General features: G+C 40.2%; 1 long non-coding RNA gene across 1 annotated transcript; it reads right to left on the bottom strand.

Moving 5' to 3' along the window:
• Positions 1–5,602: 5,602 nt before the first annotated feature.
• On the bottom strand, positions 5,603–8,087 carry LOC131182520 (uncharacterized). The gene is made up of 3 exons (XR_009150801.1): positions 7,910–8,087; positions 6,393–6,456; positions 5,603–5,771 (listed from the first exon to the last, which is right to left on the bottom strand). It is a non-coding gene; the product is annotated as an uncharacterized LOC131182520 (long non-coding RNA).
• Positions 8,088–8,636: the final 549 nt, after the last annotated feature.

Genomic DNA, 8,636 nt, shown 5'->3' with positions numbered 1-8,636 from the left:
GGGTCCTAAGGACCGCAAGTCACTTTTACGGTTCGAAATTTGAGTTTAAAACGACTTCAGCTGCTCGTTCAGGAGGTCACTCATCGCCGTGACTCTCGGCTCGTTTAACCTCTTATGTTCTGTTTTTCTTATTTATAGTTAACTAATTAAACATTACTAATTATTTGTGTTTATGGCTTCTCAAATTGTCTTAGGTATGGCTCTAATCCCAATAATTGTCCGGACTGACACCGGTCACCAGAACAGTGAAATATACCAGGCTATGCAAACGGGGGTGTTACAATTCTCCCCCCCTTAAATAAATTTCGTCTCAAAATTTTACCTGGTATCAATGTCCGAATAGCCAGGTGCTGTCTCCTCATGTCCTCCTCTCGTTCCCAAGTAGCCTCCTGGCCCGAATGATGGTTCCACAGCACTTTCACCAACGGTATCTACTTGTTCCGTAGCTGCTTCACCTCATATGCCAGAATCTCTATGGGTTCTTCTTCATATGTGAGGTCTGGATTCACTTCAATTTCCTCTACTGGTAGTACATGAGATGGGTCTGATCGATACCTCCTCAACATAGACACATGGAAGACATTATGTATCTTCTCCAACTCTGGAGGTAGTGCCAAACGATAAGCCAAAGGACCCACTCTCCAGAACCTCATATGGCCCAATGAACGAGTACTCGGTTCCCCTTTCTACCGAATCTCATAATTCTCTTCCAAGGAGAAACCTTGAGGAAAACTTTCTCACCCACTGCATACTCAATATCCCTTCTTTTCAAATCAACATAGGACTTTTGACGGTCTGATGCAGCTTTAAGTCGATCTCTGATCACCTTGATTTTCTCTTCAGTCTGTTGAACAATTTCGGGTCCGATCATCTTTCTTTCACCCACGTCATCCCAACACAACGGGGTTCTACATTTTCTGCCATACAAAGCTTCATATGGAGGCATCCCAATGCTTGATTGGTAGCTGTTGTTGTAAGCAAACTCAATCAAAGGCAAGTGTGTATCCCAACTGCCCTCAAACTCAATCACACAAGCCCGTAGCATATCCTCCAAGATCTGAATTACCCTCTCAGACTGGCCATCTGTCTGTGGATGGAATGCAGTACTGAAGTTCAATCTAGTTCCTAGGGCTCTCTGAAGACTACCCCAGAATCTAGAAGTGAACCTAGGATCTCTGTCTGATACGATAGATACTGGCACTCCATGCAATCTCACAATCTCATCGATGTACAACCTGGCCAATCTGTCCAAACTGTAGTCCATTCGATCGCAGGAAATTGAGCAGACTTGGTTAGTCTGTCAACAATGACCCAAACTGCATCATGACTCTTCTGTGTCCTCGGAAGTCCCATCACAAAATCCATTGTTATTCTTTCCCATTTCCATTCCGGCACTGGTAGTGGATGTAACAACCCAGTGGGTACTTGATGCTCTGCCTTTACTTGCTGACAAGTTAGGCATTTGGACACAAACTCTGCCACATCTCTCTTCATACCCATCCACCAGTAATGCTCCTTTAGCCCTCTATACATTTTTGTACCACCAGGGTGCATGGCAAAAGGAGACTCATGTGCTTCCTTCAAAATGATCTGCCTCAAATCAACATCATTAGGAACACACATTCTGCCTTGGTGTAGCAGTAAACCATCATCTCTGATTGAGAACTCTGGTTTCTTGCCCTGCCGAACTTCTTCCAACAGCTTCTGATACCTTTCATCATTCTGAGCAGCCATTCTGATCTGATCAATCAACACTGGCTGTACATGCCATGCAACTGCTGTCTGCCCCTCATCATTAATCTCTAAATTGGCATGTAAGGATCTCACCTCATGTATCAAAGACAAAGGAGTAACCTGTAGACTTGCCATAGTCTTGCGACTTAAGGCGTCAGCTACAACATTAGCTTTCCCTGGCTGATAGTCTATCAGACAATCATAGTCTTTTATCAATTCTAACCATCTCCTCTATCTCAAATTCAACTCTTTCTGGGTGCCCAAATACTTCAAACTCTTATGATCTGTGTAAATGTAACACTTCTCCCCATACAAATAATGTCTCCAGATCTTAAGAGCAAACACAATAGCTGCAAGCTCCAAGTCATGTGTTGGATAATTCCTCTCATGCGGTTTTAGCTGGCGTGATGCATAGGCAATAACATTTCGATCTTGCATCAACACACAACCTAACCCATTGTGAGAAGCATCGCTATAAACTGTGTACTCTTTACCCGGAGTAGGTAAAGTTAGGACTGGAGCCTCTGTCAAACATCTTTTTAATTCATCAAAACTTTGCTGGCATTTATCCGTCCACTGAAATTTCACATCTTTTCTAAGTAGCTTGGTCAATGGAGATGCCAACATGGAGAATCCCTTCACAAATCGACGGTAGTATCCAGCTAACCCCAGAAAACTGCGAATCTCTGTGACATTTCTGGGTGGCTTCCAATTAAGGACAGCTTCAATCTTGCTAGGATCTACCTTAATGCCCTCTTCTGACACTACATGCCCCAAAAAGGATATCTCCTTCAGCCAGAATTCACACTTCGACAATTTGGCATATAGCTGTTTCTCCCTCAAAGTTTGCAGTACAATCCGCAGATGTCTATCATGCTCTTCTGCATTCCTCGAATAGACTAATATATCATCGATAAATACCACAACAAACTGGTCGAGGTATGGTCTGAAAATAGTGTTCATCAGATCCATAAAAGCAGCCGGAGCATTGGTTAACCCGAATGGCATGACTAGAAATTCATAATGGCCATAGCGGGTTCTAAAGGCAGTTTTAGAAATACTCTGCTCTTGTACTTTCAGCTGATAATAACCTGATCTCAGGTCAATTTTGGAGAATACACCGCACTTCAACTGATCAAATAAATCATCAATACGGGGCAATGGGTATCTGTTCTTTATTGTCACCTTATTCAACTGCCGATAGTCAATGCATAACCGGAGAGTGCCATCCTTCTTCTTAACAAATAACACTGGCGCTCCCCAAGGTGACACACTAGGGCGGATGAAGCCCTTATCAAGCAGCTCTTGCAACTGCACTTTCAATTCTTTTAGTTCTGCTGGTGCCATTCTGTATGGCGTTATGGAGATTGGGTCCACACCAGGCATAACATCAATTTCAAACTGCACTTCTCTTTCTGGAGGTAATCCTGGCAATTCTTCAGGAAATACATCCGGAAAGTCACATACAGTAGGAATGTCCTCCAATGCTGGACTCCCCACTTGGGTGTCTATCACATGTGCCAAGTACGCCTCACACCCTTTTCTAATCATTTTTCTGGCCAGTGCAGCTGAAATGATGTTTGAAGGCAATAACTGTCTCTCCCCATGTATTACTACATCACCATACTGAGGGAGATCAAAAGTGACTGTCTTCAGTCTACAGTCAATCATGGCGTGATGCCTGGCTAACCAATCCATGCCCAAGATAATGTCATAATCTCTGAAGGGCATTTCAATTAAGTCTGATAGGAAAATATGTCCTTGGATCACCAAAGGACAATCTCTATATAGCCTATTTACCCTGACCTCCTGGCCTAATGGACTAGTTACTAGCACATCATAGTCCATTGGTACACACTGAATAGCAGTAGAACACATCATACTAGCACTAACATACGAATGTGTGGAGCCAGGATCAAATAACACATGCACATCTTTGTCAAGGATGGAGAAATTACCAGCTACAACATCTGATGTTTCAGCCTCTTCCCTTTGACGCATGGTATATACTCTAACTGGTGCGCCATCGATGCCGCTAGTTAACAGTGCTCGACTTCCGTGGGTGTTACCAGACCCTACCGCCTCTGCCTCTAGCGGTGATCGTGACCTGGGTGCAGAGACTTGAGCCGATCCTTCGATGTAGTGAAAGACCTGCATCGCGTGGACTAGTGCAATCCTTAGCGAAATGTCCGCTTCCTCCACAGTTAAAACATGCACCAGTAGCCTTGAAACAAACCCCACCATGTGTTCTACCACACGTTTCACACTGCCTGACCGATAGAGATCCTCGGGGTGCCTGCTGGGTCTGTTGACTAGACCGGGGTGGTCTTTGGCCAGAAAATCTGCCTCTGCCTCTACGGGAGCTAGATCCCCCAAACTGTTTCCTCTTCCCAGAACCACTTCCAGCTGTTTGTTCAGTAATCTTTTCAGTTTTCTCTTTCTCTTGTGAACCCTTCTTCACTGCCCCTTCTAATTCTTTCCTTTCTAATTCTAGGGCCTGTGAGATCAATTCGGCAAAATTCTGATGTTTGAATCCCACAACTTGCATTCTCAGACTCTGTCTTAGCCCAGCCTCAAACCTCTTGCATCTGTCTCTGGGGGTGGAGACTAAGCTTCCAAAGATAGTGGCTTAGTCTTGAAAAATCTCTCTCATATTCTCGCTATTCGGTTCCCTTGTTTCAAACTCAAGAATTCTTGCAACTTCATGTCCACATATGCATCGGGAACCCATTTCTGTCGGAACTCCCTCAAGAAGTCTGACCAGGTTAACACAGGTGGCTCCACCAGGCTGTGGGGGATGGTCTTCCACCATTCATAGGCATCCCCATGTAATAAGGAGACAGAATACTCAAACTTCATTTCTTCTGCAGACATCGCAGCCTTTCTAAAACCTGCTCCATTCTTTCCAACCACTGCTCGCTTCCGGTGGATCCACAAAGGCCTTTAAACTCGTGGCCCCAAATTTCATCGTTTTCATATTGCCGAGCCGAGGGTGGTTGTGCCGCGGTAATCGCATTTGAGCTTGGGTGGCACATTACCCTCCATTTGTTGAAAGAAGGCACCATCTGCTGCATAAATTGAGCAGGAAACTGCGGTGTTGGAGCAGGAGCCGGAGTGGCTGACCCACTCACATTCTGGAGTGCTGGGGCTTCCCCTTGAACCTCAGCCTCAATAGATTGTTCTTCGGAATGATCTCCTCCTTCCATTCCGTTTTTCACAATTTTCTACTTCCTGAGATCAAACACAAGGAGGTTGACCTCCGTTAGTGCATATTCATGATGTAAATATGTCATATGTATCAATTAAAGACTCTTGAGCAGTTGTACTTATCAATAAAATGTTCATACACAGTCAAAATTTATTCAAAAACCATGCTCTGATACCACTAAAACATGTCACACCTTACCCCTCTGTAAGGCATAACATGATCCCGTAGAATACCTAATGAACTACCGAACTTCACCTACCGATAACTCATTAAGTACCCTACCAGGGATTTTAAAACAATTTTCTTATTTATGACAAGTGGTGAGCGTTTCTAATAAATATTTAAAACATTTAGTTGAAATTAAAACTAATTAATATTTTTGGCCATTTTAGTTTTCCGCAAATTTTATAAAAATTTTGACAGAGTTTCCTCTGTATTTTGAGAAAACCGTTCTTCGAATACCTGTAAAAAGCACTTCCAAAAATATTTCACAACTCCCAACCACCAATAATTCTCAAATCAACTCAATCAAGGCACTTCAAATAATTTCACAATACAAATCAAGATTTCTCATCTCCAAGTATTTAATATCTTCATTTACAAAACATAAAGTAGAAAATTTATGTTTACAAATATTAAATTTACAGAAACAAACCCAAAATAATATTATTACAATTTATTTACAACTGCTCAATTTACATTGATACTTATGACATTACAGTATTTACATCAAAATAACCATAAGGGTATAAAACAATACCCGTACAAAAGCTTGATGTGATCTTCAACTCAGTAGCAGCTCACTCTGCTGCTTTTTCCTTGCTCTTATCTGCGACAGTAAATTAAACTATCGCTGAGTATAAACATACTCAGTGGTGCACAATAAAGATTTAAAATGTGATACATAAATCATTTATTGAAGAAACATAATTTGAAAACTTCACAATCACATTTCACAAATATCAAAGCTCATAACAACTCATTTTGTCAAATAATATATTAAACAACAGTTTAGTCAAACAATTACATAAACACAGTGTTGCCAAAGTCGTACACAACTTAAGCCATGACACAAAATTTCCGATCAATGCCGTGTTGTACACCACGACAAAGCAATCTCAACCCCATTAATCGAAACCAATGAGGGAGGTGGCTAGCTAGCTAATGAGTACTCATCCGATCTACAACCTCAACTGGCAAGCCAGAGAGGGAGGAAAATAAACGATCTCAACCCCATAAATGGAGGAGGAAATATGATACTGTTATGCTAAGTGTGAACATAAAATCCATTTCAAACATTTCATTCAAATATTGCATACAAAAATCAAATCAATTTCCAAAGTTACAATTTGATCACAAGGTGGCAACACAAAAGTTCATATGTTCATAATGCATGCTAAATCAATTTTTCAAGAGTAAAATGCTTAAATAGGGTTTATTGTGCACAAACCTCAGACGAGTCGCCTATTGGCCTTGACTCGACCCCTCGGGTTCTGTCCCGGTATTCTTTTCCACTGAAACATGAAATTTTACAATGTTTCAGTACTAGAACTTAAAATAAATCCAAAATAAACTTAGCTTCACATTTACCTAGCTCTAACGTGTTAAATTCGACGTTCTCGAAATTTTGTGTTTCGGGTTACTATTCACTGCACTATTTAAGTCAATTAGTTGACTTTCTAAGGCTTAATAGGTATGGGAACTCCAACTTCACCCACATACCACATTTTGGTCATTAAACTTGTTGGTTTTGGTCATTTTCTCAAAACTTAGGTCATTTTGGCAAAATTTCCAATTTTCGGTTTTGGTTCCCCGAAGTTGCACTATTCCATTGGTCGATCTACTGTTGGAATTTGACAAAACTTCCTTCATAGAAAATGTTCCTTATTGTCTTAAGTGTATTCTCATTTTTGGATCACCTCAATCGGAGTTTTGTAGCTCAAGTTATGGCCAAAATAAGTTTACTGTTCACGTGCACTGTTCATACTGCAATTTAGGTGCTGTCAGATTTTTTGTCCAACTTTGGTCAATAATTTGATCAAGTTAAGTTCATAATCTGGTCTCACTTTCTTCATATGAAATGTTGTACTATGTCTTAGGTTTCCATCGGTTCAAGAATCGCCTAAATCCGAGTTTTCTAGAGGGAGTTATAGCCATCCAAACCTTGCTGCTCAACTGAAAATTCTGCAGAGTTTCAGTACAGTAATTTTAACTTTGCTCAATGATTTGAATGAGTTAATGGCCTAATTTGGGTTGGTGCTCTTCATGAAAGTTTTAGTTCTATATCATATCTAATTGTTGGTAAAATTTCAGGTCAATTTGACCTACCTAGCTCGAGTTATGACCAAATGAACAGTTACTGTTCATTTGGTCAGTTTTGGTGCAGGGCAGCCTGCAATCAATTCACTTTGGTCAATTGTTTCACCAAGTTTTGGTCAGTTTTTGGTCATGGTTCCTTAATGAAAATTGTGCTCTTTTATGTCTATTTTCATCTCCAATTGGTGGCATATCAATTGGACTTGTAAAATTTGAGTTTGGGTCCTTCAAAGTGGGTTTGGTCATGCTGCCAGCAGCATGACCATTGACCTACGAATTTAGCTAAATTTTCCACCATTCCCATACAATTTATTTGGTCCTAATTGATCATTATTTCATGTCACAATAGGTTAAACATGCCATTTATGCATTTCTCCAAATTTTGGTCCATAAACCCTAGCATTGAAACCTTAATCTCACTAACTCTTGCATTTAACTACTTCTAATAATTTTAATGTTAATCATTTCACTAAGTAAAGCTTCTAAACTCACTCAATTGCATCATATTCATGCAAACCACACTCCTCTCAAGCTGCCCAAAATTTCAATTTAATTCTTTCCCCATATTTGTTTCATTTAAATCAAGTTATTAGCTCACTTAATTACCTAAACATGCATTTGAATGGAAAAGTAACAATTTAACATACTAACCTTTTGTTAAAGCTTCAAAACCCTATCTTTTATTCTTCTTTCTTTCTTTCTTTCTTGCTCAAACTTCCTTTCAAGTGAAATCAACAAGGTTTAAGGTTGGTAAATAAAATTTCTAGGTTGGGATTTAGGGTTCTTCAAGCTCAAAATGAGCTTTAATGGTGATTTAAGGTGAGAGAGATTTGGGAGAGGGAAGGAGGCGGCAAATGAAGAAGAAGAAGAAGTGATTTTTGTTTTTCTTTCCTTTTACACGTTTTTGCTTATGAAAGACCACTAAATCCAAATTAATTAATTCAATTTATTAATTTAGTTATGACATCATGCATGATGTCATAACTTTTGACTTTTCCAACCTCTTTCCTTTTTTTTTCTATTTATTTATTTTTTTTCTATTATTTCTTTAATTTAATTCTCGATTCTGAAATTTTCTTTTCTCCGATTTTATTTGTGATTAGGTCAGAGTCGCCTCGGGTCAATTGACCAAATTGCCCTCGCGGCTCATCCCGTTTGCAAATAATCCAATATTTCTTCCGGCTCCCTGACCTAATTATTTAACTGGCTTAACAGTTCTTTTTCATGGTTTTCTCTTTTCCACTGTGTTCATGAGGGTCCTAAGGACCGCAGCGTCACTTTTTACGGTTCGAAATTTGAGTTTAAAACGACTTCGCAGTCGTTCCCGAGGAGGTCACTCATCGCTGTGACTCTCGGCTCGTTTAACCTCTTATGTTCT

This window comes from Hevea brasiliensis, chromosome 8 (assembly GCF_030052815.1).
Source record: "Hevea brasiliensis isolate MT/VB/25A 57/8 chromosome 8, ASM3005281v1, whole genome shotgun sequence".
NCBI classification, from domain to species: Eukaryota; Viridiplantae; Streptophyta; class Magnoliopsida; order Malpighiales; family Euphorbiaceae; genus Hevea; species Hevea brasiliensis.
The sequence above is the reverse complement of the archived record's forward strand: the minus strand, read 5'-3'. Positions and strand labels throughout refer to the sequence as shown.